The sequence below is a fragment of the Leuresthes tenuis genome, unplaced genomic scaffold, assembly GCF_036924035.1.
Source record: "Leuresthes tenuis unplaced genomic scaffold, fLeuTen1.0.hap1 SCAF_86, whole genome shotgun sequence".
NCBI lineage: Eukaryota > Metazoa > Chordata > Actinopteri > Atheriniformes > Atherinopsidae > Leuresthes > Leuresthes tenuis.
The window spans coordinates 37,531-51,508 of NW_027325440.1; the positions used below are offsets into that span (position 1 = coordinate 37,531).

The 13,978-nt window shown below is 40.9% G+C and overlaps 3 non-coding genes across 3 annotated transcripts; 2 read left to right on the forward strand and 1 right to left on the reverse strand.

Annotated features, from left to right (window-relative positions):
* The first annotated feature begins 8,135 nt into the window (after positions 1–8,135).
* Positions 8,136–8,249, forward strand: LOC140286357 (U5 spliceosomal RNA). The gene has a single exon (XR_011911188.1). It is a non-coding gene; the product is annotated as a U5 spliceosomal RNA (small nuclear RNA).
* Positions 8,250–8,557: 308 nt separating this feature from the next.
* LOC140286352 (U2 spliceosomal RNA) lies at positions 8,558–8,741 on the forward strand. Its single transcript, XR_011911185.1, has one exon. It is a non-coding gene; the product is annotated as a U2 spliceosomal RNA (small nuclear RNA).
* Positions 8,742–11,960: 3,219 nt separating this feature from the next.
* On the reverse strand, positions 11,961–12,074 carry LOC140286360 (U5 spliceosomal RNA). Its single transcript, XR_011911191.1, has one exon. It is a non-coding gene; the product is annotated as a U5 spliceosomal RNA (small nuclear RNA).
* Positions 12,075–13,978: the final 1,904 nt, after the last annotated feature.

Here is a 13,978-nt window from a genome sequence, read left to right on the forward strand (position 1 = left end):
AATTGCTGAAAAATGTGTTAGAAAAGGTAAAAATGCCGGTCCATACATCATCAAAAGCGAGAGAGGTTGTGTTCGACTGCAAGTAGGTGTGAATGTCCAGCCATAATTACTCACAAACGGGTAAGAAAAGGTAGTAGCCAGACCATATATGATCAAAACAGGGAGCGGAGGTGGTTCAGCTGCAAAAAGGTTTGAATGTCAAACTAAAGTTCAAATATATTAACAAAAGCGGGAGGAGAGGTCTTCGGATGAGAGTGGTTGAAAATTTCCAACCATAATCTATAAAATGCGGTGAAAAAAAAGGTGTGATAGAACACTAAAAGGTGGAGCGGAAGTGTTCGGCTGCAAGAAGGTGTGAATGTCCGACTATATTTGGTGAAAAGCAGGTGAAGCAAGGTCTGAATGCCCAACCTTACATCATCAAAAGCAAGATCAGAGTTGTTTGGCTGCAAGAAGGCCATAGTTTGCCAAAAGCGGGTAAGGTGCGAATGTCCGACTAAATATCAACAAAATTTGGGGCGGAGGTCTTCGGATGCAAGTGGGTGTGAATATCCCACCATACAAGTATGGTGGAGAGGAAGCTGTGAATAGCCGACCATAGTTTGGAAAAAGCGGGTAAGAAAAGGTTTGAATGCCCGAACATACACCATCAAAAGAGGGAGCGGAGGTGTTCCGCTGTACGAAGTTGTGAATGTCCAACCATACTTGGTAAAAAGCGGGTAAGAAAAGGTTAAAATACCCGACTGTACAAAATCAATAGCGGGAGCGGAGTTGTTCGGCTACAAGAAGGTATGAAAGTCCGACCATGGTTTGTAAAAAGCAGTTAAGAAAAGGTTCGAATATCCAACCAAACATAATCAAAAGCGGGAGCAGAGCTGTTCGACTGCAAGTAGGTGTGAATGTCCAGCCATAATTACTCACAAACGGGGGAAGAAAAGGTAGTATTGCCAGACCATACATGATCAAAACAGGGAGCGGAGGTTCAGCTGCAAGGTGTGAATGTCTGACTATAGTTTGTAAAAAGCGGGTAAGACAAGGTGCGAATGCCCGACAATGTATGATCAAAAGAGGGAGCGGAGGTGTCCAGCTGTGAGTAGGTGTGAATGTCCGACCATAATTGCTGTTAAAATGTGTTAGAAAAGGTAAGAATACTGGACCATACATCATCAAAAGCGGTAGAGGTGGTGTTCGGCTGCAAGAAGGTGTGAAAGTCCGACAATGGTTTGTAAAAAGCGGGTAATAAAAGGTTCGAATGCCCGAATATACATCATCAAAAGCGGAAGCGGAGGTGTTCGGATGCAAGAAGGTGTGAACGTCCGACCAAAGTTTGTAAAAAGCAGTGAAAAGCGAGAAAAAGCTTTTCGTGAGTTCTGCATGATTTGGGATTTTGCTTATAAAATGCATTACTTCACTCAAACTATGTTAAAACTGATTTGTCCTTCATATTTACCATGTCTAGAAAGATTTAAACAAAAAAACAACGTTGTACTTTGCAGTAAAAGAAAGAGCAAATCTAAAGTTTCAGGAATCCGAGTATAAGCCTGCTTTCATGAGTTCTGCACGATTTCGGATTTTGCTATAAAATGAATTGCTTTGCTCAAACCAAGTTAAAACTGCTTTGTCCTTCCATATTCATCAATGTCTAGATCGACTTCAACAAAGAAAAACATTGGACTTTGCAGTAGAAGAAGTTGAAATCCATCTACACATTGATAAATATGAAGGACAAAGCAGTTCCCACTTGCCCATAAGAAAATAAGCTTATTCTCGGATTCCTGATCCTTCAGTTTTGCTCTTTCTTCTACTGCAAAATACAATGTTTTTCTTTGTTGAAGTCGATCTAGACATTGATAAATATGAATGAAAAAGCAGTTTTAACTTGGTTTGAGTGAATGAATTCATTTTATACATAAAATCCGAAATCGTGCAGAACTCATGAAAATAAGCTTATTCTCGGATTCCTAAAACTTTTGATTGGCTCTTTCTTTTACTGCAAAGTACAACGTTGTTTTTTTGTTTAAATCTATCGAGACATTGATAAATATGAAGGTAAAAGCCGTTTTAACATAGTTTGAGTGAAGGAATTGATTTTATAGATAAAATCCCAAATCATGCAGAACTCCTCAAAAGGGGCGTATGGCTTAATCACAAGTGTGGCTCTTTCTCATTCAGGGTAGTATGAGGAAGTTTATGCTTGAAATATATGTAGAAATGGGTACATATGAAGGACAAAGCAGTGTTAACTTAGTTTGAGTGAAGAAATTAATTTTATACATAAAATCCCAAATCATGCAGAACGTATGAAAAGAAGCTTATTCTCGGATTCCTGATCCTTCAGTTTTGCTCTTTCTTCTACTGCAAAATATAATGTTGTTCTTTGTTGAAGTCGATCTAGACATTGATAAATATGAAGGAAAAAGCAGTTTTAACTTGGTTTGAGTGAATGAATTCATTTTATACATAAAATCCGAAATCGTGCAGAACTCATGAAAATAAGCTTATTCTCGGATTCCTAAAACTTTTGATTTGCTCTTTCGTTTATTGCAAAGTACAACGTTGTTTTTTTGTTTAAATCTATCGAGACATTGATAAATATGAAGGTAAAAGCCGTTTTAACATAGTTTGAGTGAAGGAATTAATTTTATAGATAAAATCCCAAACCATGCAGAACTCCTCAAAAGGGTCGTATGGCTTAATCACAAGTGTGGCTCTTTCTCATTCAGGGTAGTATGAGAAAGTTTATGCTTGAAATATATGTAGAAATGGGTACATATGAAGGACAAAGCAGTGTTAACTTAGTTTGCGTGAAGGAATTCATTTTATACATAAAATCCGAAATCGTGCAGAACTCATGAAAATAAGCTTATTCTCGGATTCCTAAAACTTTTGATTTGCACTTTCTTTTACTGCAAAGTACAACGTTGTTTTTTGTTGAAATCTATCTAGACATTGATAAATACCAGCCGAAACTCTGCTGCCGCTTTTGATAATTTATGGTTGGGCATTCTTACCTTTTCTTACCCGCTTTTTAAATATTATGATCTTACATTCACACCTACTTGCAGTCGAACACCTTCTCATCCACTTATGATCATGTGCGGTTGGGCTTTCGCACCTTTTCTTACCCATTTTTCAGTAATTATGGGTGGACATTCAGACCTTCTTGCAGCCGAAAACCTCCGCTCCTCTTTTGATCATACATTGTCGGGCATTCACACCTTGTCTTACCCGCTTTTTACAAACTTTAGTCGGACATTCAAACCTTCTTGCAGCTGAACCACCTCCGCTCCCTGTTTTGATCATATATGGTCTGGCAATAGTACCTTTTCTTACCCGTTTGTGAGTAATTATGGCTGGACATTCACACCTACTTGCAGCCGAACACAACCTTTGATGATATATGGTCCGGCATTCTTACCTTTTCTAACACATTTTTCAGCAATTATGGTCGGACATTCACACCTACTCACAGACGAACACCTCCGCTCCCACATTTGATAGTGTATAGTCGGGATATCTCACCCTTTCTCAACAGCTTTTTGCAAATTATGATCTGATATTCACACCTACTTGCAGTCGAACAGCTCTGCTCCCGCTTTTGATTATGTTTGGTTGGATATTCGAACATTTTCTTAACTGCTTTTTACAAACTTTGGTCGGACGTTCACACCGTCTTGCAGCCGAACACCTCCGCTTCCGCTTTTGATGGTATATATTCGGGTATTCGAACCTTCTCTTACCCGCTTTTTACAAACCATGGTTGGACTTTCATACCGTCTTGTAGCTGAACAACTCCACTCCTGCTTTTGATGATTTATGGTTGGACATTCGCATCTTTTCCTACCCATTTTTCAGTAATTATGGGTGGATATTCACACCTTCTTGCAGCTGAACACCTCCTCTCCCGCTAATGATCATGTAAGGTTTGATATTCGAAAATTTTCTTTCATGTTTTAAAGCAATTATTAATGGACATTCACACCTACTTGCAGCCGAACACCACCTCTCCCGCTTTTGATGATGTATGGACCGGCATTCTTACCTTTTCTAACACATTTTTCAGCAATTATGGTTGGAGAATCACACCTACTCACAGCCGAACAACTCCGCTACCGCATTTGATGGTGTATAGTCGGGATTTCTCACCCTTTCTCATCAGCTTTTTGCAAATTATTCTCTGACATTCACACCTACTTGCAGTCGAACAGCTCTGCTCCCGCTTTTGATTATGTTTGGTTAGATATTCGAACCTTTTCTTAACTGCTTTTTCACAAACTTTGGTCGGACGTTCACACCTTCTTGCAGCCGAACACCTACGCTTCCCTGTTTTGATAGTGTATATTCGGGCATACGAACCTTTTCTTACCCGCTTTTTACAAACCATGGTCGGACTTTCACACCTTCTCTTAGCTGAACAACTCCGCTCCCTCTTTTGATTGTGTACAGTCGGGTATTTTAACCTTTTCTTACCCGCTTTTTACCAACTATGATCGGACATTCACACCGTCTTACAGCGGAACACCTCCGCTACCTCTTTTGATGGTGTATGTTCGGGCATTCGAACCTTTTCTTACCCGCTTTTTAAAACCAGGGTCGGACTTTCACACCTTTTAGTAGCCGAACAACTCCGCTCCCGCTATTGATTGTGTACAGTCGGGTATTTTAACCTTTTCTTACCCGCTTTTTACCAACTATGGTCGGACATTCACACCTTCTTACAGCGGAACACCTCCGCTCCCTCTTTTGATGGTGTATGTTTGGGCATTCGAATCTTTTCTTACCCGCCTATTACTTACTATGGTCGGACATTCAAACCTTCTTGTAGCCGAACACATCCACTCGTGCATTTGATGATGTATGGTTGGGAATTCGCACCTTTTCTTACCCATTTTTCAGTAATTATGGGTGGACATTCACACCTTCTTGCAGCTGAACACCTCCTCTCCCGCTTATTATCATGTGCGGTTTGATATTCGAAAATTCTCTTTCATGTTTTCTAGCAATTATTGATGGACATTCAGACCTTCTTGCAGCTGAACACCTCCGCTCCAGCTTTTGATGGTGTATAGTCGGGCTTTCGAGCCTTTTCTTCCCCGGTTTTTACAAATTATGGTTGGACATTCAGACCTTCTTTCAGCCGAAAACCTCCGCTCCCTCTTTTGATCATACATTGTCGGGCATTCGCACCTTTTCTTACCCGCTTTTTATAAACCTTAGTCGGACATTAACACCTTCTTGCAGCTTAACCACCTCCGCTCCCTGTTTTGATCATGTATGGTCTGGCAATACTACCTTTTCTTACCCATTTGTGAGTAATTAATGCTGGACATTTACACCTACTTGCAGCCGAACACCACCTCTCCCGCTTTTGATGATGTATGGACCGGCATTCTTACCTTTTCTAACACATTTTTCAGCAATTATGGTTGGAGATTCACACCTACTCACAGCCGAACACCTCCGCTCCCGCATTTGATGGTGTATATTCGGGCATACGAACCTGTTCTTACCCGCTTTTTACAAACCATGGTCGGACTTTCACACCTTCTTGTAGCTGAACAACTCCGCTCCCTCTTTTGATTGTGTACAGTCGGGTACACAAACCTGTTCTTACCCGCTTTTTACAAACTATGGTCGGACATTCAAACCTTCTTGTAGCCGAACACATCCACTCTTGCTTTTGATGATGTATGGTTGGGCATTCGCACCTTTTCTTACCCATTTGTCAGTAATTATGGGTGGATATTCACACTTTCTTGCAGCGGAACACCTCGTCTCCCGCTTATGATTATGTGCGGTTTGATATTCGAAAATTTTCTTTCATGTTTTATAGCAATTATTGATGGACATTCATACCTTCTTGAAGCCGAACACATCCACTCCTGCTTTTGATGATGTATGGTTGGGCATTCGAACCTACTTGTTGCCCGTTTTTCATTAATTATGGGTGGACATTCACACCTTGTCGCAGCCAAACACCTCCGCTCCCTGTTTTGATCATGTATGTTTTGACATTCGCACCTTTTCTCACCTGCTTTTTACTATTGTCGGCCAATCACAGCTTCCTCTCCACCATACTTGTATGGTAGGAAATTCTCACCCACTCTCATCCGAAGACCTCTCCTCCCGCTTTTGTTAATATTTAGTCGGGCATTCGAACCTTTTCTTACCCGCTTTTTACAAATTATGGTCGAACATTCACACCTACTTGCAGCTGAATACTTCCGCTCCACCTTTTAGTCATGTATGGTTGGCATTTGCACCTTTTGTTACCCTCTTTTTATACTTATTGCTGAAGATAAAGTTGTTCTTTCTCAAACTACAATTTTTTTTTAATTGTTGAAACTTGATTTGAAGTGGATAAATAAGGAGGACAAACAGTTTTAAGTCACGCTGATAGAAGAAATTAATTTTATAGCAAAATCTGTATTTCGTCATATGTCGAGAGATGCTTATTGCTGAAGAAGTTCTTTCTCATTCTACAAAGTACAACGTTGTTTATCGTTGAAACTTGATTAGACATGAATAAATATGAAGGACAAAGCAGTCTTAACTTGGTTTGAGTTAATTAATTCGTTTTATAGGAGAATCCGAATTCGTGCTTATTTTCGGATTCCTGAAGAATGAGTCTGGTTCTTTCTCATAATACAAAGTTTGTTGTTTATTGTTGAAACTTCATCAGAAGTGAAGAAATAAATGAATGCCTATCAACAAATGTGGGATCTAAACTCTACTGCTTCCTCTAAAATAATTTCTTTTCTCAATTCAGAAATGTGTGTGTGTAATGTGTGTTTTTTTTTTTGATTGTGTGCCAGGGCGTTGTCTCACGTATTAGATTATGCTTAAGATACGAATGGGTTTATCAGTCACATCAGAATCCATACATACTGATCCTCCCGTAATAAAATGGTCGGATCTTATCAAACACACTTTGTTTCTTGTGACAATCAAGTCAGCGAAACAGCGTATACACGTCAAGACACTGAATCAAGTTTGCCACAAGAACTCATAAGTTTGGCAGTATTGCTCTGCCGTCAGCAATCATACACCCATTTTATTTTCGTGAGACGTGCAGGCACCTGTTCATCTACTGTTCTATCACTATGAATTAGTTTATCTATTATCAATAAGGATACTTCTACAACTACTATCAAAGTATGTCCAGACTTCTTATGTTGTCAGTTGCTATATATGAATAAGTGGGTAGCTACTGACAAGCATTAAGCATGTCACACAGCCCAAACATATAACATTTCAGGACACACCACACAGTTAACAACCACAGTGAAGTGTCAAAAACCAAACATTCAACAGGACACTTACACAACACATTCAAATCAAACAGTCAGACAACATACAAGAACATATACCCCAGCCGGCATTGCTCCCTGCCTATTTTCCTACAGCTCACTATGTGTGCGCACACCTTTATTCACAAACTCTTCAACTTATACTCTTTTACCGAAGCTCCTACAGCTCGATTGGCCGAATACCCTTAGATCCTATTTCGGTGAATTTGACATCTGCCTTACATGTAACAGATTAGCGGTTTAGCAGTTTTAATTTAGTTTGAGTGAAGGAATTCATTTTATAGCAAAATCCGAAATCGTGAAGCACTCATGAAAGTAAGCTTATTCTCGGATTCCTGAAACTTTAGATTTGCTCTTTCTTTTACTGCAAAGTACAACGTTGTTTTTTTTGTTTAAATCTTTCTAGACATGGTAAATATGAACGACAAAGCAGTTTTAACATAGTTTGAGTGAAGGAATTCATTTTATAGATAAAATCCCAAGAGTCTGCAGAGAAAAGAGAGTGAATGCGAAGTAGACTTTAACACGGCTATGGGAGCGAGCCGAGTGTCGGCTAACCGGGAGAATTGCTTGAAAGAAACGCGACACCGAATGAGCGGTCAGAACAAAGCCTCAATACGGGATTCTCGTGGTGTTTTTGTTGCTGCCTTGTCTTTTGCATAGAGTAAAAGACAAGGCAGCCATCGAATAGGGCCCGATTGTTCCTACTTGGTCAGCCGAGGAGCAAGAGGGGGGGGGCAAGCGTCTCAACCAAGCAAAGCTCACCATGGGGAAGGTGGCTATACCAACTAGCCTGATGCCCTGCTCCCGCAGTGACGGATAATCGTACTCTGGTTTCTCTTCATAACATACAAGTCTTTCGCCTTTTACTAAAGACTTCCGTGGAGAGCAGCACTAATGAGTTGTTTCTATTATTGGCAGGCTTTACCTTTGCGGGTGAAGCCCTTTCTGTCTGTGCAAAAGAAATCTTGCTACTTTGCAGAGTGACTTCTCTGAGTAGAGTCGCCTTACTTGTTGCGACTGTGCCGATGTTCGAAGCTGGAGTGCAAAGTTGTTGCTTGAATGGTGCTTGCTGGAGCATGCGGGAGTGCAAAGTTATACCATTTAAAAGGGCTGAAGAGTGCTCAGTGCAGCGGGTGGGCGGAGGTGCAACGTGACACTCTGGCCACCTATGGCCATAAAAAGAACACTGCTACAAGTGCGCATTGTGCCAGCAAGGGCCCTCGGACCTGAAACAGTGGACAGTTATCGCTTCTCAGCCTTTTGGCTAAGATCAAGTGTAGTATCTGTTCTTATCAGTTTAATATGTCCTCTATACGAGGACAACATATTAAATGGATTTTTAAGAATAGGAGTTGAAAAATTAGCTTGCTCCGTTCACTCCAAGCATTGACCCCGTACTGCAGTGCCGCTGGGAACGGTGCGGTCTTCTCTACTCTTGTGAAAAAGCAAACAGCGGTGCAGGATGCAAGTTTCAGGGAGCCCAAGATGAAACTTTCTTTTAATCTGCTGAGAAAAGAGAGTGAATGCGAAGTGGACTTTAACACGGCTCTGGGAGCGAGCCGAGTGCGGGCTAACCGGGAGAATTGCTTGAAAGAAACGCGACACCGAATGAGTGGTCAGAACAAAGCCTCAATACGGTGTTCCCGTGGTGTTTGTGGCTGCCTTGTCTTTTGCACAGAGTAAAAGACAAGGCAGCCTTCGAATTGATTGTTTCTAAAGCAGGGGGGGGGGGCAAGCGTCTCAACCAAGCAAAGCTCACCAAGTAGGAACAATCGGGCCCTTTTCGATGGCTGCAACACCTGAAAGAGATATTGATGCGAGACCCGATCAAATGCTTTTTCAAAGTCTAAATTTAAGATGACAAGCCGGGTGTTTCTGTCTCTAGCGTAATCAATGATGTCTCGAATCAGTACGAGGCTGTCTGTGAGTTGTCTCCCTGAGATGGCACAAGCTTGGTCTGGGTGAATTACCTCCTCTAAAACAGAGGACATCCGTGTCGCTAAAACCTTGCTAAAAAGTTTACAGTCAAAGTTTCAAAGTGTGATGGGCCTCCAATTCTTTAGGTCAGTCTTATCATTTTTTTTATAAAGTAGAGTCACTATTCCCACTCTAAAACTGTCAGGCAGTCGGTCGAGTTTTTCAAAATCTTTAAAAACATCTAAAATGTCTGATGATAAAAGGTCCCAATAGGTCAGATAGAATTCTGCAGGAAGCCCGTCTAAACCCGGAGCTCGACTTCTCTTAAAACCTGTTAGGCATTTTTTTAACTCTAAAGCAGTAAAATTCTGTGTCAAGTGTGCATTCTCTTTTACGGTTTTGTCAACGAATTTTAAGATTTCTGCCGATGTTTCCAAGTGCACTGGTTTCTCTTTGTACATGTTACTATAAAAGGTATGTACAGTTTCAATCATCTCTTGTGTGGATTTTGTTAAAAACCCATCTTCTCTTTTTAGATTTTGAATACACTCCTTTTTATTTATAACTTTCTTTCTTTTTCACCTTCCTCAATTTCCTGCTCCCTGCTTCTTACAAAAATTCCTTTACTCTTTATTTCTGCTAAAACTGACATTTCCTTTTTGACATCTTTGATTTCTTCTTTAAAGTCTATGCCACACTGATTTAGTTTAAAGTAGCGCTGTAAGCGTTTATGTAGTCCCATCATACATCTATTCTCTTTCCTTTTTTTACGTTTACCTTGCTGTTTAAAAAAAGTCTGGGTCGTTTCCTTCACCATTTCCCACCATTGTGCATGTGTTTCGTAGAGGTCTTGAAGGGTCTGCCACTCTTTATAACATTCCCTGTACTGACTGACTATGATTTCATCCTCCAACAGGGAACAGTTGAGTTTCCACAGACCACTTCCTACCGTCACACCAGAAGGGGGTGAAAGGGTGCTGGAGAGCATAAGGTGGTCTGAAAAGAAAACAGGGGTTAATCTAACATCAGTGGGTGGGCAATCTCTAGTAAAGAAATAATTAATGCGAGAGGCTCTGGTGCCATCATGACTAAACCAGGTGAAGCCCTCCTCTCTGGGATGCATGGTTTTAAAACAGTCAGTAAGCTTAAAATCCCTGCATATGCCCTGAAGTAAAATCGAAGTCTTATCCACTTTAAAATCTACCCCTGCTCTTTTTCTATCTTTCCTGCTCAAGATACAGTTAAAATCCCCTCCTACAACTAAAGGTACTTGCCCTAGCATGTAAAGCTGTATATCTTCTAAAAGGTCATACCTTTCATTTTTTCCATTGAAACCATAAATATTTAAGAGGTTAAAGTCTTGCCCCATAAAATTCAAGTGTGCTAAAAGTGCCCGTCCGTCTCTCACCACTGTGCTACCTTTCACCAGAACATGCGGATTTTTAATTAGAATGGCCACACCATCATTTTTATTTTTATTTGAGCCACTCCATATCGATAAATGGGGCCACATTTCCTCCCATTGTCTATGGTTTTTTAAAAAAGGTAGTCCACATTCTTGTATTAAAAACACATCTGATTTTATGGAGTCTAAGAAGGATAAAATACTCTGGGCTCTTGTCTTTGATTTCACACTTCTCACATTTAGTGTTGAGAAGGTGAGAACCATTAAAAGCATAAAGGAAAGTAGGTATGTCATTTTCGTTTTTCTAAGTTATCAAAACAAATTACACACAGGTTATTTCTTGGGAAACTAGCTCTTCCTTCATTTCTTTAGGTGAAAAGTGAGTAGGGTGATCTATATTTCCTTTTCGGACTCTCGGTGTTGGCCTCTGACGCAATGTTGCATTTAACTTTGAGTCCCTGGGGGTTGATTGCAGAGCTGAAGTTAAAAAGGAGACCTCATTTGGTGAAGACTCTAGGTTCTTCCACTGAAGAACTGTCTGAAAGGGACCTAACCCTTCCCCTCTTCTCTGATACCACTGGGGAATCAGAGGCTCAGATGCCGTCCTCTTCGGCTGTTGACCTTCGGGGAGGTGAGTATCTTCACTAGACTCACCTGTCTGCTCTTCCTCCTCATTTAGCGTAGCTCCACCCTCTGCCTGTGAATTCTCACAGACTTCAACACTGAGTGGTGAGGCCTCTACAGGCCCCTCCCCTTTTTGCTCCTCACTTCCAATCCAAGCTTTTGGCGGGAAGTTTGAATTTATTGGGTCAACCTCTTCACTTTGTTCACCAACTGCCACCTTTGGTCCTTCTCTTTGTTGGCTTGACTGTGGCTTTACCGTCTTTAATTTGTTGGCAAAAGATTTAGGGCAATCTCTGAAGAGGTGATTTAATTCTCCACAGAGATTACATTTCCTGCCATTTGGACACTCTCCAAAAGTTTGCCCAATTTCTCTGCTCTTCCCACATAACACCTTGGTACAAGCCTCAACCAGGTGCCCATGCTCACCACACTTGCGGCAGGACTTGGGCTGCCCCTGGTAGTGGATGTAACCTCGGTTTTCAAGGTGGCCAGAGTGTCGCCCACCCGCTGCACTGAGCACTCTTCAGCCCTTTTAAATGGTATAACTTTGCACTCCCGCATGCTCCAGCAAGCACCATTCAAGCAACAACTTTGCACTCCAGCTTCGAACATCGGCACAGTCGCAACAAGTAAGGCGACTCTACTCAGAGAAGTCACTCTGCACAGTAACAAGATTTCTTTTGCACAGACAGAAAGGGCTTCACCCGCAAAGGTAAAGCCTGCCAAAAATAGAAACAACTCATTAGTGCTGCTCTCCACAGAAATCTTTAGTAAAAGGCGAAAGACTTGTACGTTATGAAGAGAAACCAGAGTACGATTATCCGTCACTGCGGGAGCAGGGCATCAGGCTAGTTGGCATAGCCACCTTCCCCATGGTGAGCTTTGCTTGGTTGAGACGCTTGCTCCCCCCCCCTTGCTCCTCGGCTGACCAACTAGGAACAATCGGGCCCTATTCGATGGCTGCCTTGTCTTTTACTCTGTGCAAAAGACAAGGCAGCAACAAAAACACCACGAGAATCCCATATTGAGGCTTTGTTCTGATCGCTCATTCGGTGTCGCGTTTCTTTCAAGCAATTCTCCCGGTTAGCCCACACTCGGCTCGCTCCCATAGCCGTGTTAAAGTCTACTTCGCATTCACTCTCTTTTCTCAGCAGACTCTTGGGATTTTATCAATAAAATGAATTCCTTCACTCAAACTATGTGAAAACTGCTTTGTCCTTCATATTTACCATGTCTAGAAAGATTTAAACAAAAAAAAACAACGTTGTACTTTGCAGTAAAAGAAAGAGCAAATCTAAAGTTTCAGGAATCCGAGAATAAGCTTACTTTCATGAGTTCTTCACGATTTCGGATTTTGCTATAAAATGAATTCCTTCACTCAAACTAAATTAAAACTGCTAAACCGCTAATCTGTTATATGTAAGGCAGATGTCAAATTCACCGAAATAGGATCAAAGGGTATTCGGCCAATCGAGCTGTAGCAGCTTCAGTAAAAGAGTATAAGTTGAAGAGTTTGTGAATAAAGGTGTGCGCACACATAGTGTGCTGTACGAAAATAGGCAGGGAGCAATGCCGGCTGGGGTATATGTTCTTGTATGTTGGCTGACTGTTTGATTTGAATGTGTTGTGTAAGTGTCCTGTTGAATGTTACATGTTTGGGCTTTGACACGCTTCACTGTGGTTGTTAACTGTGTGGTGTGTCCTGAAATGTTATATGTTTGGGCTGTTTGACATGCTTAATGCTTGTCAGTAGCTACCCACTTATTCATATATAGCAACTGATAACATAAGAAGTCCGGACATACTTTGATAGTAGTTGTAGAAGTATCCTTATTGATAATAGATCACTAATTCATAGTGATAGAACAGTAGATGAACAGGTGCTTGCACATGTCTCACGAAAATAAAATGGGTGTATGATTGCTGACGGCAGAGCAATACTGCCAAACTTATGAGTTCTTGTGGCAAACTTGATTCAGTGTCTTGACGTGTATACGCTGTTTCGCTGACTTGATTGTCACAAGAAACAAAGTGTGTTTGATAAGATCCGACCATTTTATTACGGGAGGATCAGTATGTATGGATTCTGATGTGACTGATAAACCCATTCGTATCTTAAGCATAATCTAATACGTGAGACAACGCCCTGGCACACGATAAAAAAAAAAAAAGAGAGAGAGCGGTTTTGTGTCCCCACAGTCCATAATGTAGAAAAGAGAGAAAAAAAGCCTTTCTGATTTGGTGTGTGTGCTCATAGTGCAGAGTGTAGAGAAAAGAAAGCCGTTTTGGTGTCACGGGTGTTGTGACTTACACACACACATTTCTAAATTGAGAAAGGAAATTATTTTAGAGGAAGCACTAGAGTTTAGATCCCACATTTGTTGATAGGCATTCATTTATTTCTTCACTTCTGATGAAGTTTCAACAATAAACAACAAACTTTGTATTATGAGAAAGAACCAGACTCATTCTTCAGGAATCCGAAAATAAGCTCTATTTTATGAGTTATGCACGAATTCGGATTCTCCTATAAAACGAATTCATTAACTCAAACCAAGTTAAGACTGCTTTGTCCTTCATATTTATTCATGTCTATTCAAGTTTCAACGATAAACAACGTTGTACTTTGAAGAATGAGAAAGAACTTCTTCAGCAATAAGCATCTCTCGACATATGACGAAATACAGATTTTGCTATAAAATTAATTCCTTCTATCAGC